Raw genomic sequence first — 6,000 nt, 5'->3', positions numbered from 1 at the left:
CTTTCACAATTGATCGTCCTTTGGACTGTTACAATTGCTGTTACAATGTATAATGTTTTCCGGGTTCTGCTCACTGCACTTTGTATCAGTTCATTTAAGTCTTCCCAGGTTTTCCTGAAACCATCCTGCTCATCATTTCTTATAGCACAATAATATTCCATCCAATAATATACCATAATTAGTTCAGCCATTTCCCAATTGGTGGGCATCCCCATAAAAAGAACTATTATAAATCATTTTGTATAAATAGGTTCTTTTCCCTTTTCTTTGATCTCTTTGGGATATAGACCAAGGAAGGTCAGTGAATACTTTTTTTTTTAAAGAAGAGATCTGTTAATACCTTTAGGAGCTATTCTAGAGAAACACCTAAATTTTGTTGTTGAGATTTTCCCTAAGATTGCAAGGTGGGGATACAGTAAGCTAGAGAACAGGAGAAAAAAGCTTGGGTCTGTTCTTTTTTTTAGAGGTCAGGCTTCTCAAGGCCAAATCTGAGCTCTGCTTGAGTCTAGAGCTAGGGCCCTTTGTGAGACAGGAAACCTCCTTGCCCCCAGGCCATAGATGATGTTAAAATAATGTAAATTTGTAAAAATCCCCAAAAGGAAGCTAAACTCACTCTGATCTGGAGAAACCAAATTTCCTAGAGAAAAAGATAACGAAATATATTCCCTCCTCCCTCATGACCTTACTAGGAGAGAGTATTATGTACATTTTCAGAAAAGGTTTTCTATATTGTATATTTCTGCTTATTTTATTTTTTCTTTTTCACAAAGGATGGTTCATTCTTCAGGGAGGTAGAAAGGATTTTCATGTAAAGACAAAAGATGTCAATGAAATATGTTTTTTTTAAAGGAAAAAGAAAACTCTTTCTACTCAACATTCTTATATAAACTTTATACCGATCCATGACCTTCTCCCTGCATTTCACACAGTACTCTGGATTTTCAGCACAGCTTTAATAAGCATTTTAATGCTGTGTTGCTTAGCTGAATTGAATCCTCTTTTGCATAGCCCCTAGAAAAGGGGGCTTTCTGAATATGCCAAAATAATTCTTGAATTCAACGAAAAGAGAAAGGTCCCCAAGGTCACACACAAAAAAGAAATCTCAACCCTGGTCCACATCCTGAACATTAGTGCTTTCCTCACAAAGCCTTTCCCATTGTAAGTACTTAAGAAATATTTGTGGAAATTAATTGAAGACTCATGCACAGGACTTTATACAAAATTTACTTTTAGGCAACAGATGGTTAGTCTGTATAGCCATTTATTTAAATAAAAGGGAGACAGGCAGACAGTAGTTCCATTATCTAATAGCTTTCAGTGCTCAAAGTCTCAGCCATCCATGCTTATAGCCCAGGCAAAAGAAATCCATACACCTCATGCAGATGGTCCATGGCTCCATGGCACTAACTCTGCCTAGAGAAGACATCCGCTGTTATTCTGTTTAGAAGGAGGGCACTAAATAGTCCAAGAATTGTTTGAACCTCCCTCCAACCCACTCTTAAACCTAACAGGGTCCAGAATGAAAAAAAAAAACAAATGTGGGGGCAGCCAGGTGGCACAGTGGATGGAGCACCAGCCCTGAAGTCAGGAGGACCTGAGTTCAAATCTGGCCTCGGACCAAACACTTGACACTTACTAGCTGTGTGACCCTGGGCAAGTCACTTAAGCCCAATTGCCTAAAAACAAAACAAAACAAAAAAAAAGAAAAAAACAAATGCCCCATTGCAAGTCTGTTAAAGCAAAGATCCTCATAAAATTTCTCTGCTTGATTTGCACTAAATATTTTAAGGACTGTATTAGTGTCACCAAGTGTGACAACACTCTTTGGATAATAAATTATTGACTGCTATTGCAGTTACCAGATGACTGAGACAAGAGATCATATCCAAGTGTCTATGGATACAATTTTTTCAATGTATTGATCAGTGGTGCTGACACTTTTTTCCTACATAAAAAAACCCCCCAAAACCAGTAAACCTATCTGTCATGGGATGTTCACAGGGATGGGGAGGAAGAGGGATACATAGAATACTATGGTGATGTAAGAAACAGAAAATATCAATAAAAACTTTTTTGGGGGGCAATTGGGGTTAAGTGACTTGCCCAGGGTCACACAGCTAGTAAGTGTCAAGTGTTTGGTCTGAGGCCAGATTTGAACTCAGGTCCTTCTGACTTCAGGGCTGGTGCTCTATCCACTGTGCCACCTAGCTGCCCCCCCAATAAAAACTTTTAAAAATTTTGTTTATTTTTAATTTTCAACAATCACTTCCACAAGATTTTGAGTTCCAAATTTTCTCCCCATCTTGTCCCTCCTTCTTCCCCAAAATGACGTGCAATCTGATATAGGCTCTACATATACATTCCTATTAAACATATTTTCACATTAGTCATGTTGTAAGGAAGAATTAGAACCAATAGGAGGAACACAAAAAAAAGAAAACAAAACAGAAGAAACAAAATAGCAAATAGCATGCTTTGATCTACATTCAAACTCCATAGTTCTTTCTTTGGATGTGGCAAGCATTTTCCATTGTGAGACCTTTGGAGACGTCTTAGATCCTTGCGTTGCTGAGAAGGGCAAAGTCTATCAATGTTATTCATTGCACAACATTCTCCTGGTTCTGCTCACTTCACTGAGCATCAATTCATATAAGTCTTTTCAGATTTTTCTAAAGTCTGCTTGCTCATCATTTCTTACAGCACAATAGTATCTCATTACATTCATATACCACAACTTGTTCAGTCATTCCCCAATTGATGGGCATCCCCTCAATTTCCAAGTCTTTGCCACCACAAAAAGAGCTGATATAAATATTTTTGTACATATGGGTCCTTTTCCCATTTGTATGATCTCTTTGGGATACAGCCCTAGAAGTGCTAATGCTGGGTCAAAAGGTATTCACATTTTTATAGCCCTTTGGGCATAATTCCAAATTGCTCTCCAAAATGGTTGGATCATTTAAAAAAACTTATTTTACAACATTATCTATGAATACATTTAATATAGAGCTATAACTAGGGTATGGATAACATCATTCATTCATTCATGCATGCATGTATTAGTTATTTATTTTTATTTTTAGATTTATCTATTTTTAACATTCATTTTTAAAAATTTTGAGTTCCAAATTCTCTCACTCCCATCAAGTGAAGTCATGCAAAACATATTTCCATATTAACCATGTGGCCAAAAAAAAAAGGCAAAAAAATAAAGGGAAAAAACAATATGCTTCAATCTGCATTCAGAATCCATCAATTCTTCCTGGAAATGAATAGCATTTTTCAGCATGAGTCCTTTAGACTTGTCTTAGGTCATTGGTTGGTTAAAGTAGCTAATTAGGTCTTTTATTGTTGATCTTTTTTACAATATTATTGTTGCTGTGTACAATGTTCTCTTGCTTCTGCTCACTTCATTTTGCATTGGTTCACATAAATCTTTTCAGATTTTTCTGAAACCATCCCCCTCATTATTTCTTTTCTTTTTTCTTTTTCTTCTTTTTTAGGCCATGGGGTTAAGTGACTTGCTCAGGGTCACACAGTTATTAAGTGTTATGTGTCCTAGGCTGGATTTGAACTCAGGTGCTCCTGAATCCAGGGCCAGTGCTCTATCCACCACACCATACTATAATTTGTTCAGCCATTCTCTGATTGATGGGCATCCCCTCAATTTCCAAATCTTTGCTACCACAAAAAGAGCTGCTATAGATATTTTTGTACATTTTGTCCTTTCCCTTCAATTTCTTTGGGATACAGACCTAATAATGGTTTTGCTAGGTCAAAGGGTATGCAGAGTTTTACAGCCCTTTGGGCATAGTTCCAAATTGTTTTCCATTTCCTTTTTTGTCATGGTAGCCAATCTGATAGGTGTGAGGTGGTACCTCAGAGTTGTTTTAATTTGCATTTCTCTAATCAATAATGATTTAGAACCTTTTTATGTGACTACTTGATAGTGTTGATTTCTTCTTCTGAAAATTACCAGTTTATATCCTTTGATTATTTAACAGTTGGGAATGGCTTTTATTTTATAACTTTATCTTAGTTCCACATATATTTGAGAAATGAGGTCTTTATAAGAGAAACTTGCTGTAAAGTTTTCCCCTAGTTTCCTGCTTTCCTTCTAATTTTGATTGAAAACCCTTTTTAATTTCATGTAATCAAGACTCTCCATATCACTTCCCATGATCCTCTCTATTGTTTGGTTATAAACTCTTATCCTTGCCCTATCCTGCCAACATGAATTTTATCTTTTGGGAAATTCAATTTTTGTCTTTCTTATGGTTATTTGGGACAGCTGGGGCCTTGCACGCAGAGTGCAGCAAAGTAGCCTAGGGCCACCCAAGGTGCTATATCTATATGAGCCACCAGGTGGCAACAGAAGCTTGCTAAACCAGCTCACTTCCATCTGCATACACAGAAAAATATTGTCCCTAACTAGATCGTCTTTCAGGTTTTCATGCAATTCACAAATTTTCTTTCCTAGTGCTATAGAATACACACACACACACACACACACACACACACACACACACACACACACACTTTAATTCACAATTTTCCCTCAGTTTATGTATCACAATCTCAATTTCCTCTTCCTTACTCAGTGTGGCCTCTGAAAGAATTCACTCAATTCATTTAATGTGGGCTAAAATTAGATTTAATACAGTGAACACAAAAATAAAGCATGAGGGCATCAACTCACCCTGTGGGAGCTCCTGATTTTTAACACCCCCCCTCCCCCAAATATTCTCACAACAGGGCAGATGTTATTCTACCAAAATATTCTCAGTTTCAAAGTCAAAGGAGTGGGAAAGAGAAAATTGCCTTGCCACACCCTAGCTCACCCTATCTTGTTGCCTTTGTAGAAACTGAATGCAACTCCTAACCAGCTGCCAGGTGAGTCCTCAGCTTGGCCTGTTGCCCCGGGCAGGCTGTTTAATTCTTTAGCAGGCTGGCCTGGGGAAACCCAAGCATGGTCACCTGATACTGCCCTCACATGGTCAACATCCTTCTCTCTCTCTCTCTCTCTCTCTCTCTCTCTCTCTCTCTCTCTCTCTCTCTCTGTCTCTCCCCTCAGACGTGTGGCTGACAAAGTCAGGAGCTGGGGGTCTGGGTGTGGGCTGGACCCATGTTCGACCTCGGGTTGCCTATGTGGTCAGATGCCTCAATTTTCTCCTGCTGTCACAGTTTTGCCCAAGGACTAAGTCAGTGACGATGAGAAAATGCCAGAAGAATGTGTCCAAAGCAAATACCACAAAACACGGAGTCTTTTGAAAAAAATCCTAGGAGGGAAAGCAATCAGTGTGATCTCTTGACCGTTGCCCTTAAGAATTGTCTCTGCTGGAGTGTTTAGCTCCATATTTCTGTCTCGTTGGTGCCAAAAATCCTGAAAAATGAAGGGAAAACACCCAGCCACTGATTTGGTATGGTCTTTCCTAGCCAGTTGTACAGTTGTGTTTGGAGTTGACAATATGGTGTGATGAATCTTGGGTACCCCTGTGATTTCAGGGGTACAGCATGTCCAGTAGAAAAGATGCTGGATTTGGAGTCATAGGCTTTGGGTTCAAATGTTACATCTATCATTTACTAAGTATGACCTTGGGCAAGTCATTTTGCTTTCTCTAGGCTTCAGTTTCTCTACCTGTAAAAATGAGGGACTAGAATGATATAAAGAGAAAACTTTGAAAGATCATCTGGGTTGCCCAGTGATAATGCTGGGCCTACAGTCAGAAAGACCTGAGTTCAAATCTCAGATACTTACTAGTTGTGTACCCCTGGACACATCACTTAAACTTCTGTTCGCCTCAGTTTTCTCATCTGTAAAATGGTGATAATAATAGCATCTACCTCCCAGGGTTGTTGTGAGGATCAAACATGATAATATTTGTAAAGTGCTTAGCACATAGTAAAGCACAGTGCCTGGCACACAATAGGTGCTGTATACATGTTAACTATTATTATTATTGTTCTTTGTCTATGACTGAATAATTGCCCTGTGAATTT

This window comes from Phascolarctos cinereus, unplaced genomic scaffold, assembly GCF_003287225.1.
Source record: "Phascolarctos cinereus isolate Bilbo 61053 unplaced genomic scaffold, phaCin_HiC Scaffold_2;HRSCAF=192, whole genome shotgun sequence".
Lineage (NCBI taxonomy): Eukaryota > Metazoa > Chordata > Mammalia > Diprotodontia > Phascolarctidae > Phascolarctos > Phascolarctos cinereus.
Note: the sequence above shows the minus strand (reverse complement) of the source record.